Source organism: Argopecten irradians, chromosome 2 (genome assembly GCF_041381155.1).
Source record: "Argopecten irradians isolate NY chromosome 2, Ai_NY, whole genome shotgun sequence".
Classification (NCBI taxonomy): Eukaryota; Metazoa; Mollusca; class Bivalvia; order Pectinida; family Pectinidae; genus Argopecten; species Argopecten irradians.
In genome coordinates this window covers 27,480,674-27,492,353 of record NC_091135.1, presented here as the reverse complement: position 1 = coordinate 27,492,353, position 11,680 = coordinate 27,480,674, and the positions used below count along the sequence as shown (strand labels likewise).

At 35.4% G+C, this 11,680-nt stretch overlaps 1 protein-coding gene across 1 annotated transcript in view; it reads left to right on the top strand.

Moving 5' to 3' along the window:
• Window positions 1-3,477: 3,477 nt before the first annotated feature.
• The window catches only part of LOC138315005 (galanin receptor 2a-like), a 99,081-nt gene continuing 90,878 nt past the window's right edge, over window positions 3,478-11,680 (top strand). The window contains exon 1 of the mRNA XM_069255711.1: window positions 3,478-4,296. The gene's annotated coding sequence lies outside the window, so the exon portion shown is untranslated. The remainder of the gene's footprint in view (window positions 4,297-11,680) is intronic.

Below are 11,680 nucleotides of genomic sequence, written 5' to 3'. Positions count from 1 at the left end.
TAGTCCACAAATAGTTAACAAATATCTTCCAATATACCCAAAGATTGATCCCAAAATAAATTAGTCTAGGGAGAAGGTGAGCGGAATCGTCTTTGGACATTGTCTGTTTCGTCTCCGCCCCATTCTAGATATGTATCTAGATCTTTTTCTCCTGACACCCTCACTTTATGCAGGTACTACGTTAGAATTGTACCTGTTGTCCACATTGCATAAAATCGGAAAAGGCGACTACATTTCTCCTTCCCTAATCACCGCTTGCCCATGTGAGAAAGGGTCTAGGTTCTGCCCCTTGTAGGAACACATCCTGTTTATAAAAATCCTGCTTACCGCTCAACATAGAGGTGATTGACTGGTTTGTCCATAGTCAGAAGAATGTTTCCTGGCGTTGCGTATCTTTGACGCCATGCTTCAGCGAGATAGCTCTCTTACTCGGACTACACCCACTATTATACAGTATGTCAAGTATACATACATTATCTGGTATGACTTGTTTAAAAGGGCGTTTGGACCAATCAACGCTTGAAATATCTACAAAACTGGACTTTAATACTAAATCTCTGTGATGTATAGAAATGTATCTATAAAATGCATATGCCTATTTGACAGTACAATATGACCGTACATATGTTTTCCTTTAGTCAGTCTCAACATTTGACCTGTATAATGACTTATATGCTTCCTTACACTATTTCTTAGTTATTCATAAGCTTCTTTAGTACCCCTGTGAACAAAACTTATTTTAGGTAAGTCCTTGTATGACGCGAACAAGGTTATCGTGGTGACGAATTAGGACACTGACAACACGAATCGTTTAAAAACCATATAAGTAACAGTTGTTTTCAGTGTAGTCTCATGAATGTATAAGTGTTGATGTCGTTGTTTTTTTTTAAACAAACTGGCAGATTTCTTCTTAACTACCGGAGAAATAATGAGAGTTAATTGTTTACGATAGACGGACGTACAATCGACTTGATACCAATAAATATGTTATGCTTAAGAATCATTTCCACTTTATATTATATGGGTTTGTCAAATTGATTCAACTGCATAACTTTATTGTCGTATGTTTCCTGTAATTACTTAACATCACAGTTGATTTCCAGAACTGATGCGGGATTCAACATGATATTAGAAAGTAATGTTGTGCAAAAAGGAAAAATGGAGAATCCATCATATTTAAATCATTCTTTATTTTTTACCTAGTCCCAGGACTTCCAAAACCATCAACACATATACAAAATGATTACAAATATACATTTAAAGTAACAAATTACAAAATGAAAAGAGCCAGCCTTTTACTAAAAGCATTTAAAACCAATACCGATATACCGTTGACGACCTAGTGTTGCTTCTATGTTCCAATCATCTCGACACAATGCATGTCGTTGTATGTTTTGTCTCCCGGTACGATCCTTAAACCCACCTATCTTTGTAATAATACACACGCTAAATATTGGTACAAACATAACGTTTGATAATATCGTAAAACATAGCCAAATTATAACAACAGGGCTACTGATCAAAACGTACGCGTTACTGCCTCGGGCTGTGCAACTGGTGTATAGGGCATTCATACAGCATGTCGTTTTTTCTCCAGTACATACCTCATCCCTACAGGGATTCAATTTACAAAACTGTTTTAAACATACGCTAGTGATTAAATGTCGATCATGACGCTACCAGCGAAATCTGTACAATTATTCGACCTTTAGATACCAACCTCAGCCAAGATAAGCATGTTATCTGTGTCTTTTGTATCCTCAAACCAAGTCATGAACCATTCAAAGTATTACACAAACGTCATGACACCTACATACAACTGAAGGTCATGTATCGAGAAAAGTACAAATAATGATCGAGTGCTTTGTTTTGTATGTCTCATGTCCACAGCTTTTGGGATTGGACACACATAGACACTTAAAAACAGGTACATGAATTCAGTAGCAGGTGGTTTTAGAGAAGGGTATATATAGCGAAAACGAGAACCCCTCCTGTATTGTACCAGACCGCCGAATCGTACTCTGGGAGACTAGCATCACAGTTATATTGTACCGACATCTGGCAAATCACTTGCCCAATGTCTTAAAACTGATTGTTATATTGTAGCTAAAATTGTAAGATGCTTTGCTAATGACTCAAAGTATTAATCCCTGGTTTGTCAAAATGTGGCGGGGTCAAAGGGTACGTTACGATGAACTATATCGTGAATATATCAGCTACTTAGCACGTTGTGGTATGAAAGCAGCAGGTACGATTCCTATATGCTGACAAGAAGAAGGTGCAGGACGCCAGTAAACAGGTTGAAAAGTATATTCAAATATTACGCTTATTAACTATTCTGTTATAGAATATAAAGCGACTTAACAACAAATTTCAGATTTACGGTATGTACTGCCTGTAATTTCAAAGAAACGTGATATAAGGTACACAATTTACTATACCCTTTTTAGAAATGAAATATTCGAAAAGTTTAATTGCTCTGTTTTGTACAATTTATGCAGGTTTTTACCGTCAATTCTTTTAATTGTCAGATTTATTGCGAGTCGAAATTATAGCTTTTTCCTTGGTGATTTGCCATGGTCAGACTCTTCCATGTCAATAACCGACTACCTCTATTCTGTTTCTACAGTGTTTCCTCCTATGTTGAAATGCATATATTGTTACGTTTTTATTTTGTGAGCGAAAATAGCGTCTGCTTCGAAGAAAACAGACGTTATGCTTGCGAACACTTGACGTCACAATCAATGCCCACCCTACGCGATCGGCCCTGTAAGTAAGCCGGAGTTTATGTTCCATAGTTTGACCGTGGTATACCATAGTGTGTAACATTAATATAAAAGTTTTTGCTTCTGCTTAGCGTTCGCCATAAAGATCAGTATAATGTGACCGGTTGAGCTGTGCTTGACCGGTGTCTTCGACGGAAGTCTTCAGTGATACAAAAAGGCAAGAGTTCCTATACCACAAGGTTACACAACACGTAACACGGTAGCTTCTCAAAACATACAGACATGCACACACCGCAACACGCTGCACAAATATGAGAACATTCTTAAATGACCATCGTTGTAAATAGGACCTTAAACATAAAAAAACAAACAATTAACAGAATAAATGTTAATGTGCTTCGTTTTACGGTCCATCGAAAGCTAAGGTAATTTAGGGCCAAACTAGAAGTCATGGATTCGTTTTCTATATTCAAATGAAAAATGCATAATGACTGCATCTAAAAATAAAGAATAAGACATGGGCAAATAAGAACTAAAACACAGATTGTAAATTTGAATTTTTAAAAAAGAATGTTAAAATAACAGGTTCGTTCAACCATGACGGGACACAGATTTTATGGTTATACTTCTTATCTTAGTGAAGATCGGTCTGCGTTAAAATAGGATTGACGATTACCAATTACCCTTGTGTCACACATTGCGCGCAACAAAATGTTGCCAATGCTTTGTTTGTGGCTAACCACCGCTGTGATCGGTCACCATGAGATTGACCTGTGGTATCACAGCGAGTAGGAAGTCAGCATCACACTAGCCCATAGCTGCTGGAAAATGCCTACTAGCAGAGAGCAGCCTACATATATATAACCACTGCTGTAGCAGCTTGCACGAGTTTAGTGTGGGCCAGCGCTTAGGATGGAGTTCCTTAAGATTTATGTTACGTAGTTAGACGGACATGTAATGGTACCCAGTCGATGACATGTTTGGATCACGAAATAACAATAGAGTTAAATAGCTGTGGAGGAAAGCCTATAACTTGGGTGTTGCTTCACATAGAACCTATTTTACATCGCGTGGGTATATATCCAGCATGTACTCTTAAAGGATACCACAAACTGGAGCTGTCTTCAATGTACTCACATACAACCGTCGTTTTCCATAACGAAATATTTGTGTTTTACCAATGTGTGTTATACAATGTGAATCATTTACTCGATGTCGCAAAAACAGACAAACATTCAAAATTATTAAGTTTATATTGCACTAAAATTATTGCGAATACCATCAAGGCTAATAAACTTTTAATGACTTTGTGTTCATAACATTTCTTCATACTCCTTATGAAATTAGATAATAACAAATAAGAGTTGTGTAAATCACTCGTTTAACAATTCATCATTTCAAATCATAAAACAGATCATCGCTCTTTCTCGTTGAACAAAAACGTTGTGACACTCCTTAGAGACAATAGAGATTGGATAGATGTGTTAGACATGAATACAATAACTAAGGCTTTTACCTGGACAGTTTGCTTGTGATTAAATCAACCACATTTTCGCTTCGGCCAAACAAGGTATGTATACTTTTACACAATTTTCACTGCTTATATCCTTAAGACTTCTGTTTCACTCATTCTGTTGATATTTTACAAATATGAAACCTAAATAGAATAAAACCTTGAGAAAAGCAAAACGCTAGTGTTGGAAAAAAAATAATAAAACAAACATTCAGTAATCACGACAGTGCATCTAGAAGGCAATTTGCTCATTTTGATAACGAAAGCAGCCACCGATAAGATGTCTATCAGAACTCTGGGTACTATGGATTTTTCACAACAGACGGTTATTAAACCAAGTGCAAATATCGTCCATGAATGAATATGATACAAGTGTTTTTCAAATAAAACGCCCTTAACAATATTTTTCGATTATGTTTCTATGCGTTCGATACAATTTGAACCTTATTTACATACGATTGTTAGTAATTAACTGGTATAAGACATTAAGAGGACGCAGAACTCGTAGTTGTAGTGCGATAGCTAATGGCAGTTCTAGTCTATCACCGTATCATCCGTGAGTTAATGTTATACTCATCACTTAATGACTTTTATCTATACATAGGTCTGTTACCTGTGTGTTTAATCAGGTAAATGCAAACACGTCCACTGAAGTGTACCTAAATCAAACACTGGCAACAGTATCTGATGTTTGATACCCTATTGATTCGATAATGAGACCGGAAAGGTTGGAATCCAGTACATCGTACCATTGTAATTTGTATATTTGTATATAAATATTTCATTGACACGAATACATACCACGACATCTAAACAACATGAACTTTATTCAAAATGAAAAACGAGAAATTACGAAAACATTGCTAGCCGTTTCCGTTATCAGTTTGACATGCTACATATATTCAGCCGCCATATGTTCTTATTTAAAATATTTACCTTTTTATTCGAAAATAAGCTTTTCAATGCTAAGACATTCGTTAATATAAAGGGAAAGAAAATCAAATTACTAAAACCATGTAATATGTATGGAGAGTAGATATGGGAATGCTTTTTACTGAGCCTTATGAAGATCGAAGCAGACAATTTTCTAGAGGCCAGAATCATTATTCAGACCTAGCAATTACGTTTGATTGTGTTAGTACATGTATCGCAGACATAATTCAGTATTTTCAAAAACGTAAAAAACAAGAAGCATCGCTTGATGTAGATATATTTTCTAAATTTACTATCTAATGATTTTAATAGTTTATACGAATTGACAGAAAAGCACAGAAATTGGTATTAATTGTAAACCTGGTTTGGCGAACTATGACGTCTGCAAAATTCATCCATAGATGAACACTGATTAATGTTTGAGTTGAAAATAATTTCGGATTAACGACTCGTGGTTTGGCTGTTTCTTTATTTGTATCGAATCTGCTGAAATATTGCAAATAAAGAAACTTCTGTTAATTGATATTTTTCAAAATAATTTTATTTGATTTTTTTTTTTTGCAACAGTAAATGCGATCAGCAATCCGTGTATTATTACACACGTCAGAGTTGATTTAAAATGTCGGCGCAACCTTTCCGACGGTTGTACAAATGATACCAATCATAGGTAACGCTACACCTTCTGCGTGTAAACTTTGAGGAATTTCTCTAAGGGTCACGATATTTCGATCTGATTAGTAGTGTGCTATTTCGGTGTTTTGTCTGTATCCTATATATGTATAACTATGGCCTGGAATGAGGCGTTTTTGCTGTATCATTTTGACATTGATCAGAATACTCTCTATGAATATGGACCAACACGGCTCCGGAGAAATGAAAACCAGTTCTGGAGTATCTTTTTCCGGTCAACGCTTTTAATCGAAATTGCTTCTAGGTTCACGGGAACAATACTTGAGATTTTATGTCTACATAGTCCGTTATTAGTGTGTAGCCTAGACTATCTACCGCACTTTAACATCGCAGGGCGAAATGAACGTGTATGTAAACACTACAAGGGTACAAGAACGCTCAAGAGTCGCCAATTTATGTCCACACACGATGGTCTGCCTGGTCACCAATCACTGTAAGTCATGGTTTAATAACACTGGATGACGACCTAATTCACAGTATTACCCATGTGCATCCTCGTAGTAATCGCTGTCCGTTGATTCATGTCCAAACACCGGTCGTCACCCAGTCAATAAGGTTAACAATCTTGTTCGTATTACTATTCATTCTTCTCATTCGGCGGGCGTCATTTTCTGATATACGAACAACTGTTAGCCGTAAACAGAAATCATACAATGATTGCCATTGGTGCTTGTAATTAAATATAGATTTACCGCAATCCATCGCGAAATAGGTCGACTTGAAACAGAGCATTTATATTCATAAATATTTCATGTGAGGAAATGTGATGCTACATTCTGTTTCGGTCGATCAGTGAGTAAGAACATACTACTCATGATAAAAATACAAAATTAAAAGACTCTGTTATATCACTAGCATTACACATACATATATATACGATATAAAAACATTTTTGCCTTTTACTTACAATATATAGATTCCGAATTATATATTGACACATTTTGGAAAATGTTGTTTGTTACAGCCAAATGTGTATTCTACATAAATTATTGATATGTATCTAACGATATTGTAGGATCATCTGTCAAAAGACGAGAGTGGTTTCTTTCCTCTTTTCTTCACGAAACGTCTTTAAGATGTGTTGATATGTTACTTAGTTTGCGAAACCCTTCTGTCTGGGGTATCTCTGTTTAAATATTGTACATTTTGTTCTGTTTTAATGTGTATCGACGAAAGCTTGAGGAGTAACGAGAAACCAGATCGATACTCCATAACACATCGCTTATAACTAATGTTCATCACCCATTTTCTATTTGCAATAAATCAAAACGGTAATATTTTATGTGTACGGAAATAATGTCTGTATTATATTTCCAACTCGCCGTTATTATACTAACTTTGTATATTGAGTTGAGTTCCAAACAAGAGATACTCGAGTGTCTAGAAAAGGATATATTTGACTTATGCCGATTAGTATATTAATCTGCTCAAAGTTCTAGCTTTCAGTATTAAGATCATTTTTAAGTATGGTCTACACGCAATCCTCCCTTAACCTCATGTGCTTGTAATAAGTATATATTTTTTTAAAAATAAAGACTATGACAACCTTAAGCTTTTCGATAAACTTATCTGGTCATGGGAAATTTACTTTAATTCATAATCTGCAATTAAATCTATATAACAACGGATACATTGAAGTCAATGAAAGCTGCAAAAGGAGAAGATATAAATATTGGTTCTAAAAGAGTAAAATTGGTATATTTTCCCTAGCGACACCCACCATATCGATGAGGTTCGAATCCGGTACTTACAATATCTCCCTTACCAATAATGCTGCCGATAAAGTGCAGTTCATGTGAAAGGACAACTCCCATTTGCGTTGTGGCTCAATCATGTTAAGTCACATGAGGCGAAATTTTAACGGATATATTTTAATCGATATTTGTTCGTTTATCTCTCCGAAATCGGTAGACCTTATTCGAAAAATTATTGTTTTGCCAGTGCCAAAAGTTACATAAAAAGTGGTTGCCTTCACCCGTCTCCTTTGTACAAGGTATCTACGTCACCTAGCGTCAGTCATTGATATGCCCGAGATCAGTAGATTTAAACCTTGGATGTATCGTGAGTAGTTCCAACTTTAAAAAATAAAACCATTTTAATTTTGAAACTCAATTCGACTTTCTGATTGGTACATTATTTTTCTTCATGCCTCTATGAAACAATCCGAGAATGGCGCAAAATCCCGACGTAATCATGACATCAAAATATGTATATACATTTATGTATGTTTTTGATAACAAATGCATAGAAAAATCAATGGAATCGTGCGCTTATATGTATTTCATTTTATCAGGGAGTCTGCAAAAGAACTTAAAATCATTGGAGTCACTATTTTGTTAATTTCAAGGGGTTATGAAATAAATTCTGTTAGAGTTGTAATTCATTTTGTTTTTCATTTTTAGCATAACAAACTGTCATAAAACATACTATTTGTGATAATGGATGTTTATGTATGATTGTTCAGATCCATAAAATGCATAAAATATAACACGTTTTGAAAAAACGCCACAGTCAAGGCCATTTTTCAAAATTGGGTTTGTTATCGGAAAACCGAGTTGCATCACGTGACTGACATGGGTGATACCCGTATAGATCGGAACCTCCCGAGTCGTAGAACGTGGAAAACATCGGCAATACCCGTACAGATCGTAACAGTTCGGAGACTTCCGATCTATTTTAAACTCATACACGTTAAATAGGGAAAGTGTAAAACTTAGAGAGGTGGAGAAAAATATGTAGAGCACTTCAAATACTTTTGCTATGCCAAAAATACAACATGTCACAGACCATACAACTGTAAATTTTGCAAACCTTTGTGAAAATCCGCTACGCGGATTCACGCAGTTGGCATACAAAATGTCTTCCATGCTCCAAGAAATAATAAAAAAAATGGTGGCATAAATTCTTCTATAAAATAATATTCGGATATTAATAATTTAATTTGATGATGAATCTTTTAAATGTTATTGTAATCAAACATCCACAATTCTTTTTATTATAAATTATTATAATAGTCATCATTTATCCTAATGTGGAACGAGGGTCAAATTTATTATTAGTTTTTTAAGGAAAAGAGAACAATTTCTACTCATCTGAGTGTTGTTGGATTACAGACGTACTAATGCAACCAAACACAATGTTTAATTCCATTAACAAGTTCAAATTACGTAGGGATAACGTAATCAAACGTGGTTTGGAGAAACTGCAATACCGTTCCGTGTAGAATGTAAAACACAAGGGAGAATTGATCACGAAAACCGAAGTACAAGCATATTCCATATGAGTCTCATCTCAGTTCACTATTTAATTGTAAGAAACTCCTCCATTGAAAACCGATTCAAAACCAATTTAACGTGTAACAATGCCTGCTGTCGTTTTGTTATTTGTATCGTTCAAACTTTGACATTCCTTTGTGTAAGGTCGTTACAATCGATCATACTACTGGCCTATATTAATGGCACTTCAAGGAAAATATCTCTCAATTTGGCTGATGATAACGCCGACAAGTGAATGCAATTTTAGTAGCATCATTAAATTGTGACTTATTTCTACGGAAGACTAATACGGTTATATGGTGGCCAATACAACTTGTTATTGGTTTTGCTTGATTTCAATCTAACTTTATTTAGCCTATGGTTTATGTACACAATCTCTGCTAATATGGATTTCGGAATGATTATGCGATTTAATGTTATGGCCATGGTCGGGATTACAATTACAATGAAGGGGAACTGGAACTACACCCTATGGATCAGTTTGACCTCAGATTGATAAGACTTTGCGGACAAGTACCTGTCTCTGTAAATCACTGTTACTATAAATACTAGTTCTACACGATAAGCCGTCTGTGGATATCGGTAATTTAGAAACACGTTATTAGCTGTAAATTGGTCAAATTCAGGAAGACGTCTGAGTTGACGAGGAATGGCAGTATAGGGACAAGTTTAACGGAAAAACAACCGGATATTTAGGTTAATGGATTTTAAGATTTTAAAATAAGGCTTCGTCATAAACTCTCTTATTGGAACAGAAATATAAAAAACATACCAGAATAGCACAAAATACTACGGAAGTTCCTTTAACTCTTTGCTTGGCATGTGCAATGACTACAGGGACGGTCATCGTTCACTGACGCTTGTCCTGATGTTAGATAACGTAAACAGAATCATTACACTTTAATTTATTACTGCAGAAATATTTAGAATCTTATTCAGATCCGGACATGCTATTGTTTGTTTAGATGTTGGGTTTTGTAATACACTTATGCACGAAATGACGTTAAAAATGCAAATGATGCAAAAATACAGATTTATTATAAATGGTGTACTCCAGGAAAATGAAGCTCGTCTGATAATTTATTAAAAGCAAAACGCAAGAAGGGATATGACATCAGATATTTCTGGGATAGTTTTTTTTTAATTATTTGGAAGCGACATAAAATTGGTTGTTGAATGTCATCACAGTAGGTCATTTAGATGATTCCATGGAGGTTGTCATTTAGTATAACCAATTGTAGTATACTTTCGTTCACAACATTTTCGTAACGTATTTTATAGCTTGAAATATAGCGTCATTTATGACCTTGAAACATAAACAGACCACGATATGAAATCGGAAATAAATGATTGACTTGGTTGGAGCGGAAATGTTTTTACAGAGAACGTCTCGTGACAGAAGCTTATTGAGTGGAACTACGGATGCGATTGCAGGATTTACGATCACGTTCTTCTCTCATAATTTTCTCCATTTCTTTGTCATCAATCAGGTCTATTTTTTGATATTTGAATTTTATCTAAAATATTTTGCTGTTTCGAAAACTCATTGTGGTAAACCCAAAAATTGTTATATCTATTGATATTTATCAAGGCATTGTGAAAGTGGTAATGACTGCTTTAGTGCATGTCAACATTCAGACGGATAAATATATAAATAAGCATTTCGATTTTATACGATATTCTTTTAGATTCCAAACTGATACCTTTGTATTACAAACTCTTATATTAATGTGTCAAATTAATGTGGTTAATGAACTCAGATTAAACAGGGAATAACAACAACCGACGATCGCAACATTGACGTGGAGGGCTAGTGAAAATATATCGGGACACCACCAGAGCTACGCTTTCATCTTGGTTCTCAATGTTATGAGGAGGCGACTAACTAAACATATTAAGCAAAATAGAAACGTTAATGGTACATAATTAGGATTTTGTATTGTAACACTTTTCATTTGCAGCCCCACTATATAACCTTACCAAACGCATTTGGCATTTATCAGTCTTGGAATTGACATACGCTTATTATGATATTATTATCATAATTGTCACAATTGGCATGCGTACGATCACAGATGGCTAATTATATGACTATTCCGTCTTTGACGATAATTAAACCTTAATTCCTTTAGATGCATATTCTTTTGCGATTTCATCATAAAATGGTTATCAAATATAAATATAAGGATTTAACTGCATTCAGTTGTCATTAATGGTTTGGTTTGTTTATTTTTACGTCCTATTAACAGTCAGGGTCATGTAAGGACGTGCCAGGTTTGTTGGTGGAGGAAAGCCTGAGTACCCGGAGAAAAACTACCGGCCAACGGTCAGTACCTGGCAACTGCCCCACATGGGATTCGAACCCGCTTCCCAGAGGTGGAGGGCTTGTGGTAATATGTCGGGACATCTTAACCACTCGGCCACCGGAAGTATAAATGCCAACAGGATAGCGGTAAATTCAACATGATTGTTTTTTATTATTAATTAACGTGCTATTGACAACCATGGTCATGTGACACGGCCTCCCGTGAATGAATTGCCGG